Source organism: Gymnogyps californianus, chromosome 1 (assembly GCF_018139145.2).
Source record: "Gymnogyps californianus isolate 813 chromosome 1, ASM1813914v2, whole genome shotgun sequence".
Taxonomy (NCBI): Eukaryota; Metazoa; Chordata; class Aves; order Accipitriformes; family Cathartidae; genus Gymnogyps; species Gymnogyps californianus.
Genome location: NC_059471.1, coordinates 185,114,979 through 185,127,242, shown reverse-complemented (window position 1 = coordinate 185,127,242; position 12,264 = coordinate 185,114,979). Strand labels below are relative to the sequence as shown.

Genomic DNA, 12,264 nt, shown 5'->3' with positions numbered 1-12,264 from the left:
AAACTTTACAGTAACAACTCACCATAGAAAGGATTTCTGGACACACTCGCTAGATCCAAAATCACCCAAAGCACGTCCTGCAGACAGCTGAAGTCATGGACTTAGCAGAGATGCAGAGAACTTTGTGACATGTTAATTTCCAGTGCCTTCAGTTACGCAGTAAGCCCTATTATAGAATAGGTCCCAGAGTGTGAGTGTTGTTAACAGTTAGGGAATACCAGGAGTATGGAGTCAAACAGGGATAAAAATGTGTCCTTCCTTATCAGATTCATTGCATTATCATTGTGTTTTATACCAGAGACAGTATACCTACTTGAGCAGCAAGCTGACCGAGAGGTGCCTGTAGAACTGGCACAAAGGGAGACACAACAGGTGCAAACTGCCTTCAGAAACAAAAGCTCTAAACCCCTCCACCGTGAGTTCAAATAATGAATAAACCCTCAATGTACTGGCTATTCTGGCCAAAGCAAGGATTCAACTTTTCTTTAAAAGGTTGAATCTTTAAAATTAAGAACTAAAATAACAAATTAAGATTCAAACTCTTAACAGTACCTCAGCAGTTGATCTAGTATCCTCCGGGATGAGGATATGAAGGAGAGGTATGATATGACCACTGAGATATATGTAAAATATGTCAAAATTCTGCCCACGTCCCTGTTAGCTCCCATTTAGGTCACCTGTTAGTGTAAACTGGCTAAGAAAATCAATTGTGAGCTGCAATAAGGTAACAAATCTCTTTTCTGAGAATACTAATGTGTGCATAGATAAAGAGATACTCACTCTAGCCTCTTATGAAATCTATTCAAACACAAACTTTAAAAAAGCCCAAGGCTTTCTTATCCATCAAAAACACTTTGTTCCACATTTGAAGGTAAGAAAATTATTAAGTACGTGGGGGACACCTGCATAAACTATAAGGTATCACTCAGTCACCCACATTTGTTTTTGAGTTGCATTTTTCTTATACATGCCAGGGAGTAGGTGGGATGTGCTCTGGGTATTTTATTTACATGCTAAATAACATCTCTTTGGAATCTCTTTGGAATAATCGTACAACCATATCATGGGTGTATTGGTTTTTAAAAGCTTTACAGATACTTGACGAAATTTCATTAGAAACTTTCATTACGTCTCAGTCTGATTTTCTGTCAACAGTCTCTCTAACCAGGCGTGCCTGGTGTACATTGCCAGTATTTATGATGATGAAAATTAGCAGTACTCCTGCTGGAATATTGCACCAAGCATATATTTTGCCGCTTTGTGTACCACAAATTAAGTCATAAGTTTCTATCGGTTTAAAACACAGAATTTTCAACTCCACTATGAATTCCAGGATAATCATCTAAGTAGTCCTGCTGCAGGACTGAGAAATGCCAAACCTTTTCAACCTTCCGCTGTTCAGTGCATCTCTCTCTAAATCAGTATAAACTCTGGCCTTTTTCTTGTGAGCAGCCAGGAGCCAGTGGGACCTCAGAGGTGTTTGAGAGATCAGAGGAAGATCAATGAAAATTATGTTTCCGTAGTGAGAAAAGGTTGGTTTGCAGTCTGTGCCTTATCCACTGCTATTCGCTCACATACCCTCAGATTACTTAAGAAAAAGGAAAGGAAAAGAAGAAAGGACTACAACCTAGAAGTTCCCTTACCACTGGGGAATATGTGGCCTGGGAGACAGCTTGCCTGGCGGAATAGAATCTATGTGACCGTGCTAAATGCTTGGGATCATGTGGTCAGTACAAGATAACTTGTTGGGGTTGGCCAAAGCTACAAGGCCCAGAGAATCAATGAAGCATGTAAACTCAGAGGCTGAAAGAGAAGAGCTGTTGTTCAGACTCAGTACGAATCTTCATACTGGCTACTTAATAACATGCATTAACACACTGGATGGCATATATTCCTTCTTTGGGAAAGTGCAATGTATTTATTGGTGATGAGGTGGAGAAAAGAGTGTTATTTAGGTCAAAGTAACAGATACAAATTAAAGAAAGCCTGTGTTCCTCTCTTCAGAACAATTTATTTGTGTATCTGTAAGCCTTATAATTATAAGCACAGTATTGCAGGCAGAGGCTGAATGCATTCTGATGAACTCACTGATTATTCAGGAAAAACAAGCCTTGAATGTCACATCAGTATTGGTAAACTGACAACAAAAGCAGCTTTTCTGTATTTATTTGCAAACTAGCTGACAAACCTATATCTCAAGAAATATTACTTGGGATGAAATGCTTTTACAGATGCCAATAAACAAAGAAATACATTCTTCTGGTTTTGCTATGGCTGATGCAAAGTTGAGTGGAGTTATGTAAGAAAGCCTACCATAACAAGTGTGGATGGAAGCACACTGCTGGTCTTTAAGAAATGTCCTATTCTTGACAGCTTGTTTGTCTGAAACCATTGCATTGGAACCAATGCTGTATCGATGCTGAATAAGCCATTACTCCTTACATGGTTTTGCAGCAAACAAAAGAAATCAAAAATAATTCTCCTCACCACTAACTTTTTAGGCAAACAACATTTTACAGCACGTGCCAGTGGGTTTTAGAATATAGATGTTCCTTATGCACAGAATTTTGTTCTAAATCTCCCAGCTAATACTTATCATTAATTCTAGTAGAGACTTGCTCTGTAATGGGACAAAATATAACTGTCACAACTTTGTTAAACAAGGGAACACAGCAGAAATGCGTTTTGCAGAGTCAAAGCACTGACTTCATGGAAAATTTTCTTGACATTTGGATAAAAGGATTTCTATTTTCAAATGGGCATAGCACGGCTCAGGAAGTGCTGCAAAAGTATCTACAACTGAAATTATCTTATTAGTATGGGAAAAGCAGCCAGAAATAATTTTTCTCTATGGTCCTATGTTGAAACATTCTCCGATGAATCATCTTGCAGCTGCTCAGTCAGAGGTGTGAGCTGACAAGAGAAGAAAAACTGATTGAAGTTTTGCTTGGCCAGTGGCTATGGTATATCAGTGGGCTATATGAAACATTAACAGCACTAATGAAGTCCTGTTTGATGCTGTACTAGAAAGCCATGAAAAACGAAATATTACTCTATAGAAGGAAGTTACTGAAAGGCTTTATATTTTCACTTACGAAAAAAGTTAAATAAAACATTTAAGTACAAGAAAAGGAGGGATGAATTTTTTTCAATAGCAGGTGATGACATTTTTAAGCAAATAGACAAAACAGACATTCTGAGTATGCAAGTTTCGCTCTTTAACTGGCTATAAGAAGCTGTGGCAAAGTGAGGGGGCAGAAGGAGGGGAAAAAAAAAAAGGAAAGCATTCCCATCCAGGAAGTAAAATAGAGTCTCATATGTGTGACAGGCCAGAGCAAACAGTCTCATCTTGGCCGTGCTCCAATTTATGGTAGAACTCTCATAGACCATCACGGAGGTGTCATTTTCTCTATTTTTCTCTCTCCTTTTCAAATAAAGAGCACAAGTGCACATACCAAATCTGCCACCCCACCGATACGAGTGGCCAGGTTTGGAACAGAATGTAATACTGAGACAGTCGCTGGAAGTAACCTTCACCCCAAGCTGGAGAGCAGCTGCGCAGCTGTACCGTAGCACTTCAGCCTGCTCTGGCTGTGCTTCCACCCTATGGCATTTGCATGGCAGAAGATTCGTGATTTTGGCTCTTGAAACACTGTGGCTGGAGACCACACACACGCCTGTGAGACTGCTGAGCCCACAAAACACCAGGAACATGGGGACTCTCTCTACCCTGTGTAATTCATGGACGCACTCATGGCAATACTGTACATACCCTATTGCCACAAAACAGGATAACTGATTATTACGCACTTACGTTGCACATGATTTGGTTTTCAAATATTCAGGTTTCCTCCTGAGCTTTTTTCTTAAACTGAAATCAGTCAGCCTGCTTATTTCCATATTTTGTTACCCATTTTCAACTGGAAAAAAACTTTTTTTTTTTTGCTAACTGAAGCCCCACTCTAATAAAGTAGACACACAGTGACAGGCATTTTGAAAGTAAGTACTGTATACACCTAGCTCTCCTTGACAGGAAAAAAACTTGCTTTTCCAAATCACCTTCTTTATACCTCAGAATCACTCATTTCCTGAACTGTGGCAACAGTTTTAGCTATTATACCCCTTGCTCTTGGGGAGACTGAGAAAACTCTGCTCCCTGAAGAGTAAAATAAGATCATAAGCAAATTATCCACTGGTAGAGCAAGAAAAAAGGAAAGCCAGCTGTCTGATGAATATTATTAGAGAATTTCTGTATAATAAGAGCTTTTGAAGATTGAAAGTGGTATAAAATTGCCAATTTGAAAGATAGCAGTGCTCTTTCATCCAGCAATAGGACCAAGCTCTCTAATGTGGTCAAGCTGCACTCAACAAAGAACCATGGCGTGGGGGAAGAGAAGGGGAGGTTCTATCACTTTACATTACTCACTTCAAGACTGAAATATTAATCATCAAATCCTCCTCTCAGAAAAGCCTGTATGCCACCATCAAGCACAAAGTTACAGAGACACAGAGCACAACTTAGTCCAAAAAGCCTTTCTTTCATAAACTGCTTTATCCAGGTCAATACAAACCAAAGCCCCAGTAGCCCTCTCCTGTCAAGAAGGCAACACCACTGACTGGCAGCTGTGAATACTTAGAATTTCGTTATTTCCATCTTGGAGGTTTTTCAGGGACAGTACAATAGACAACACTCAGCTAAGACTGCCAATTAATAGAGACTCCCAATTGCAATAATCTGTCCCAGTGCTAATTGGGTTATTATCACTGGATATATTTATAAAGCTTAATTAGCAGCCAGCAACTTCCATAATGTTCAGTCACTACTGACTTAGGCTAAATTTGAGATCTCATTTCAAAGGCAACAGCCTTTCCAGCCTAATGCTAACCTCCAGAGCCAGCCACATCCAAGCCCCATATACAGTATAAATAAAGTGCAAACACTGAAAGAAAAATAATTTCAGAAACAGATCACTGAAGAAGTGGTTTAGGGACTATGAAACTGTTTAAAAAGATAAATCTTCTATAGTTTTTTTCATGGGTATATTTGGAACAGTCAGACTCTTATGTCTTTGCATATGTCAATACATTTTCAAAGATGTTATGTCTGGCTTGGACATAAAAGACCATGTCCCAACTATTCAGATTTATGCTCAGATAACAGAATGCCCAGTAGGATTAAGATGATGTCTGGGTTATCCGATTTTAGTAAATATGTATGCAAGGGGGAAAAGGCCTTATTCAGTAGGACAAAATGATAGTTCACTGTACTGCATAACATATCTGCTGTCAAAACTCAATTTTCTGGAGTAGCTTTGAAAAGGGTTCATTATCTCTAAAGCAAGTTCTAGAGTCCTATCTCTTGCATTTAAGAAGAGAAAACTGTTTGTGTTGGTTTTCATGTGACAGCAGATTTCTAATACGATGATACTTGAGAAGACTCTGCTGTTCAATCAGACCTTTGATTTGAGATCTTATGCAAAAAACAGGTCCCAGTGGAGAAATACAAGAGCCTGAAACTGGTTCAATATAATGGAGCCATCTTGTTATTAAAACAAAATATCAGCTTTTGGGATTTCCATCCCACTACATTCCCATATACCACATGCATATAAATATCATACAGACGAATAAAAAAACCCAAGAATACAGAAGCTGAGACTGCTGAAATAATCCAGTAAGATATCAGTTATGCCAGAAAACCGAAGTTGTTCGGAATGCCTTTCAAATCTGTTTTGTAAAGTCTAATCAGCTCCTTTTTTCTAACACTGCTGCTGATTCCCAAAGGAATTTTCCTCCTTAGTCAATAAAAGTCCTAGAGCCTGATTCTGTTTACAATCTCACTCCCGTTTGTTCAGCTTCCAGTAACCCTTTAAAGATATGATATCATATCATGAGTACTAGGACATGCTTTTCACTGTATGGGCTCTCACATCAAAGTCCCCATTAAACCATAGAATATTCTTGATTTTAACTGCATTTGCATCCCAGCATTCCATTCAGTTACAAGTTTAAATCATGAAGGGCCAGATTACAGCTGGCCTGTGGGACACAGCAAAGAGAAGAGTCACCCATAATTTTATCCTAGCATAACATAGTTCCATGAGCAAAAGGACCTTCTCTACACAGCATTAGAAACATCAGTTATCTCAGATACAGCCTTCAGAGAAGAGTGAAGACCATGGCCTTTCCTCTCCTTGCTCCCCTAGATAATGAATTAGGCCCATGTTGGAAAAAATGCATTTTGAATGCCTTTGGAGTTGCTGCTTCTATCTCTACACCTCCCAGATCTACTAGAAATTCTGGCTGAGTCACCTTAAAACCATAATCTGCCTCAAAGGGCAGGAAACTAGAGCTGGGGCTACAAATGTCATGTTAGAAATTGCTTCAACGGGTTGAGTCAGTGCTGCAGATATGTTCTTCACTAAAAATTTCCAACTGTCATGTTGCATGAAAAAATAACTATTGTTAAAACAGGTCTTTTTTTTTTTTTTTTTAAATCCTAGCAAGAGCATGATTGCATTTTTTAAAGTACCCTGTCCATGGAAAACTAATTTAGTTCCATTAATGAAAAGGAAGCAAAATGTGATTGAGGATGTAATACGGAATTATAGTTCATTAATTCTTCAAGTATGTAATTTTCCAGACTCCTGATCCCCCATTGATTTCTGCACACCCCCATAGGTCCTGCTAAATGCCAGCAAAAAGAAATTCAATCGTGTTGTTATTTCATGTGTGGCAGTGGCGGCGCTCCAAAATCAGATAGAAACATTATGAAAGGGAATTTTCCACTGACTGCCTCACCAGGCAGTCCTGTTAACAATTCTGTGTTGTCAAAATTTGATCAATCACAGACCCCACCGATAACTGAAACTATGACAGTCTCTCATTACACACCCAATATCATCAAAGGATGTGATATTTGTAACAATTGAAGATGATAATTCAGAACACCTAATTAGCCATGATGAACTAGGTGCATCCATGAATAGTGTAAAAAAAAGAATATATTTTTCAACAAGATTCTTTGAAACCAATTGTGCCAATCCCCATTAGAAAGACTAATTGAGAGGTATTGGGCCTCTATTTCTAGTTGTTGATGAAGATGTCGTTTTGCTTTCACTTTGTCCATCATTCTCAGTACAGTACCTCATCTTAACTGTAACACGTGCTTCTGTTTCCTCATTAGCCCTATCTTGAAAAAGAAAAGTAATTATTTTCTTCAAGATAGATAACAAAAGCACTTTTATACCTTGAAATACACTGACAAACCCATTTTAGATACCTGCTAGTGTTTGAAAGTTGCGTAGCTCCATTTACACGTTAGAAACAGGACTAACACACTAGCACTACTCACTAAAGGTGTCAGTTGCTGGGTAAGAGTAGCCGAGTCCTAAACAAAAGAGAACTAATTTGTCTGAAAAGAGAAGAGCTAGTTCGGCCAGCTGTTATCCCTTTTCTAATGGGTGGGAAGGAAGGCTTTACTTGCACAGTGTACTGACCAAACATCTTGAGTCTCCTCAAGTAAGGAGTCAAGTCAGTCATAACCATGAGTTATGACTTTTATATATATACGAACCAACAATGCAACCAGCACATTCTCAGCTTAGTTTGGGTTCAGCTTTGCAAAAAGTTGTTTCAGATGAGCTCTGGTATGAATTACAGTAAATTTCCAAGTTCAGAGGCCATTTAAGGAAAACAAACAAAAGAACCCACAAAGAAACTCAAACAAAGTTTTGGCTAGGAATTGATTTGACACTCTGATTTGAACTTGGTCTTCTACTATGGTCTTCTACCCTTTGGTATTATATGTGTGCTTAAGTTTAAAACATTGTTACCTACATTTTCTTACCAGTGACTTGTTACCATGACTCTCAGTCCACAGACCAGTGACCATTAATTTACATTGCTACTCCTGAAGTGTAAAATCATGTAGAGATTGTACAAAATTGCTGAAGCACAGAAAAGTAAAACCCACACTATTCCTTTGCTTGGGCTATAAACATATCATTGGCATATATCTGCAGAGACTGCAGACTCCCTCATGTTGACAGCAAGAGGAAGGGCTCCATAGGGATACAGGGCAATGATTGGCAGTGTTATAGATTTTAATTCCACTAATAGTTGAACGGCTCGTAATTCATAAAAGAGAGAGCTTACAGTGAGTGATGAAGGTCATCCCTATCTCCCTTACATAACAGAAGGAAATTCTATTATAATGCTGCCCAGCTGCACTATTCACATTCTATTTATAGCCCACTGTATTTTAAGAACCTAATTGAAATTTTAGTTTTCATGTTTAGTAAAGGAGGTTCTTTCCCATAGCAAATAATAGCTAAGTAGTGGATGCATTTTGATGTTTTTAACAAATAACAAAAAAAAATCCTGTCTCCTCAAAGCTCTTTTGTAGCACTCTCTCTTCCCTGGTTTCTCTTTTTTTTTTTTAAGCTGCTACATGTAGGATTGTAGTGTTGCAACAAGCTAAAGAAAATATAAAGAGAAAAAGATAAGTACTAGTATGTGGCTCTTCAGCAGAGAAAAAAATCTTTTGTTATTTAAAACTGACAAGGACTCTGAGGGAGGAAATAAATAATAGGCACCCAAGAAACTGTCAGGCAAGGAGAATGAAGGGAGAAAAAGACACAGAAAGATGAAGCAGCAAAGCATCTTAAGCTACAAAACAGAAAAGATGAGGTAAGTAGTGTTCATGCCTAAATCCAGAGTGCTCACCAAACTCAATATGGACATTTTTTGCTTAATTTCTGTCAAAGATTTACTTTGTGAATAAATATAAGTAAAAATGTAAAGAAAAGTAAAACATTCCAAGCTTCTGAAGTCACCAGCCCTTGTCTCACTGCTAATTTTTGAGCTTATTTTTCATATCTGAGAAAAATTCAGGTGATAATGGGGATTAGGGTGACCTCCCTTCCAGACTGCAGCCAAGCAAAAAGCATCTCATCCGCAGAACCCCGGCTTTCCTCTTGGCTTGCTGCAGATCTGATTTGTTTACTCTCATAGACAACTTTTAAACCTTTTTCTGCAATTTAATGAGCTAGAGTATGTCCTTTTTGAAAGCCAAAGGAAAAGTATTTTCTTAAGTTTTATGAATTGGCTGCACTTCCCACTCAGAAAAAATATGGCATAAACCCTACCACGTCTTCTCTCAGCTATTGACGTATTTGAACAGAGGAGTAAGGGGAGCAGAAATGAGATGACATATATCTTATCTGAACTTTTGCCGCTGCCTTCTTATGCAAACCTTGTCACCTACTCAACTTTGCCCATGTGTCTTGATTTCCACATCTGTAAAATGGGGAGAAAGTGCTTCTACTAGCTCTCTTTTTTTTTTACATAAACAACTCTGGGTGAAAAATTTTAAGTAACACTGCTGATTCAGTAAATACCATATGTGACAATGCCAAGGCATGGTTTGGGGAACAGCAACACTCTGGGAAACAGGAACTACAGAAGAGGCCAACATGTTTTGGGGAGAGGTGAGAGGAAGAGCACTGAGCTGTGGATGCTGCACCCCTTGCCCTTTCTCCCCTGCCTACTTTATTTGGTAGCACAGACAGATCACAGAAGTCACAAGGACACTCACTGATAGTAATTTAAGTCTTGCATTATTTGTTTCAAACAGATCTCACAAGGTAGACCACAAGTGTTGCTTTTTGCAAAAATATAAGTCTCCTGTACAGTTCTGCTGCACTCTAAGGATCTTTAAATTTTATGGTTATTTGAAAGACTAGTTGGATATAGCACCAGACATGTAATTAACTTCATATTATTACACATGTTCAGGGAAAATATTTGGAGAAAGGGAGGAGCAGGAAGCTATTTTGTACACCAGCACGTTGAATTTCAGAATCTCACTTACAAACAGCTTATCTATATCATATATGCCATGTTTGCAACCCATCTGCTGGCTGCATATGTCTATTTTTCTGTAGCCTGAATTAGCACTTGGAGCATTGTTAAAATAGAGCATTCCTTGCAGGAAAGGCTCGATCTCCAGGGGTTAGCTGAACACCTCTCTACTACAGTTTCTGAGACTGTCAATCATGTTTTCTTCTTCTGTTTTGAACTTCCTTGTAACAGTAAATACGAAGACTTGGCTTTTACTGGCACATAGCTGAAGTTTGCTGGAATTATTAATTATAATAACAATTCAAATGACAATCATTAATTCTTCGCTAATTTTTATTGGTATTATGGAATATGGAGTATTATTTCTCCTCTCAGCAACAGTCCTTTCTGAATCTAAAGTTACTCTTGGACTGTAAACATCACACGCTCAAGTTTCCTAAGCTTATTTATGACTAACATCCTTCAAATCCGTTAATTTTTTCCTGAGGAAAAAAACCTCATGCAGAGGTTCTTGGAGAAGAGTTTCAGCAGAAATGCTGTGCTAGAGTTTCTTGTTCTCTCTGAAAAGGATCTTCCAAATTCTTTTGGGCTGAGGGAGGACAAATAAACTTTAGCCACTTTACACCCTTTATACAAATGAATGGAGAAATCTCAGACAAGACAAAGGGGACAGAGATGTTGTATTGAGTTTGCGTGGCAAGGTTTTGGTAGTGGGGGCACTACAAGGGTGGCTTATGTAAAAAGCTGCTAGAAGCTTCCCCTATCTCTGATAGAGCCAATGCCAGCCGACTCCAAGACAGACTCACCGCTGGCCAAGGCCGAGCCCATCAGCAATGGTGGTAGCGCCTCTGGGATAACATACTTAAGACGGGGGAAAAGTTGCTGCACAACAGCAATTGCAGCCGGAGAGAGAAGTGAGAATATGTGAGAGAAACAACTCCGCAGACACCAAGGTCAGTGAAGAAGGAGGGGGAGGAGGTGCTCCAGGCGCCAGAGCAGAGATTCCCCTGCAGCCTGTGGTGAAGACCGTGGTGAGGCAGGCTGTCCCCCTGCAGCCCATGGAGGTCCACGGTGGAGCAGATATCCACCTGCAGCCCGTGGAGGACCCCACGCCAGAGCAGGTGGATGCTCGAAGGAGGCTGTGGCCCCGTGGGAAGTCTGCACTGGAGCAGGCTCCTGGCAGGACCTGTGGACCCACGGAGAGAGGAGGCCATGCTGGAGCAGGTTTGCTGGCAGGATTTGTGACCCCATGGAGGACCCATGCTGGAGCAGTTTGTGAAGAACTGCAGCCCGTGGGAAGGACTCACGTTGGAGAAGTGCATGGAGGACTGTCTCCCGTGGGAGGGACCCACGGCGGAGCAGGGGAAGAGTGTGAGGAGTCCTCCCCCTGAGGAGGAAGGAGCGGCAGAGACAATGTGTGATGAACTGACCCAAACCCCCATTCCCCGTCCCCCTGTGCTGCTGTGGGGGAAGGAGGTAGAGAAAATCGGAGTAAAGATGAGCCCAGGAAGAAGGAAGGGATGGGGGGAAGGTGTTTTAAGATTTAGTTTTTATTTCTCATTACCCCACTCTGATTTGATTGGAAATAAATTAAACTAATTTCCTCAAATCGAGTCTGTTTTGCCCGTGACGGTAATTGGCGAATGATCTCTCCCTGCTCTTATTTCGACCCACGAGCTTTTAGTTATATTTTCTGTCCCCTGTCCAGCTGAGGAAGGGGAGTGATAGAGCAGCTTTGGTGGGCACTTGGCGTCCAGCCGGGGTCAACCCACCACAGATGTGATGGCAGCCTGGACAACCTGCATTTGTAACCTAATTCCTACCAGATTATTGCTCAGACTCTACATAGGGTTTGTAGTTTACCACTTTCCCAACTGATTAAGATCTTCATCAAATCTGGGTTGTTTCTCCTGCTGAATGTAATCATTCATGAGCTTTCATCTTGCGTCTGGATGAATTATCCCCTTCCTTCAATCTTCACCTCTTCGTTCGAGCATATTTGTTTCGGACAGAGTGAGAGACATGCCCTTTGCCACCTACAGTCCCTGGGAGTGAAGCTGCAACTGCATCATGCATTCCACACATTGCTCTCTCCCCTGCCTCCGTGGGACTTCAGCATTAAAGGAGATGCCAGTTAAAAAGAGAGGTACAGTCAGGAGAGAGTTAAAACCTTTGCCTCTACTTAGCTTCTGCCAGTGTTTGCTCTTGTCTGTCTGCTTATGTTCATAAGAGCAACTGAAGCCCAATTAAAAAAGTGGAGATTGCAGTATTTGCCTCTTTAGTGCTCAGTGTTCCTTAAGATGTAATATATCAAATGCTTTGCAGTGACTTTAGACTTAGCCAAAGTCAACATATTTTTCATGAACTCATTTAAATAGCTTCAAAATATGCATCACACTT

At 40.1% G+C, this 12,264-nt stretch overlaps 1 protein-coding gene across 1 annotated transcript in view; it reads right to left on the bottom strand.

Annotated features, from left to right (window-relative positions):
- NELL2 (neural EGFL like 2) overlaps positions 1-12,264 on the bottom strand; it is a 159,409-nt gene that overhangs the window by 18,028 nt on the left and 129,117 nt on the right. The gene's annotated exons all lie outside the window — the stretch shown is intronic.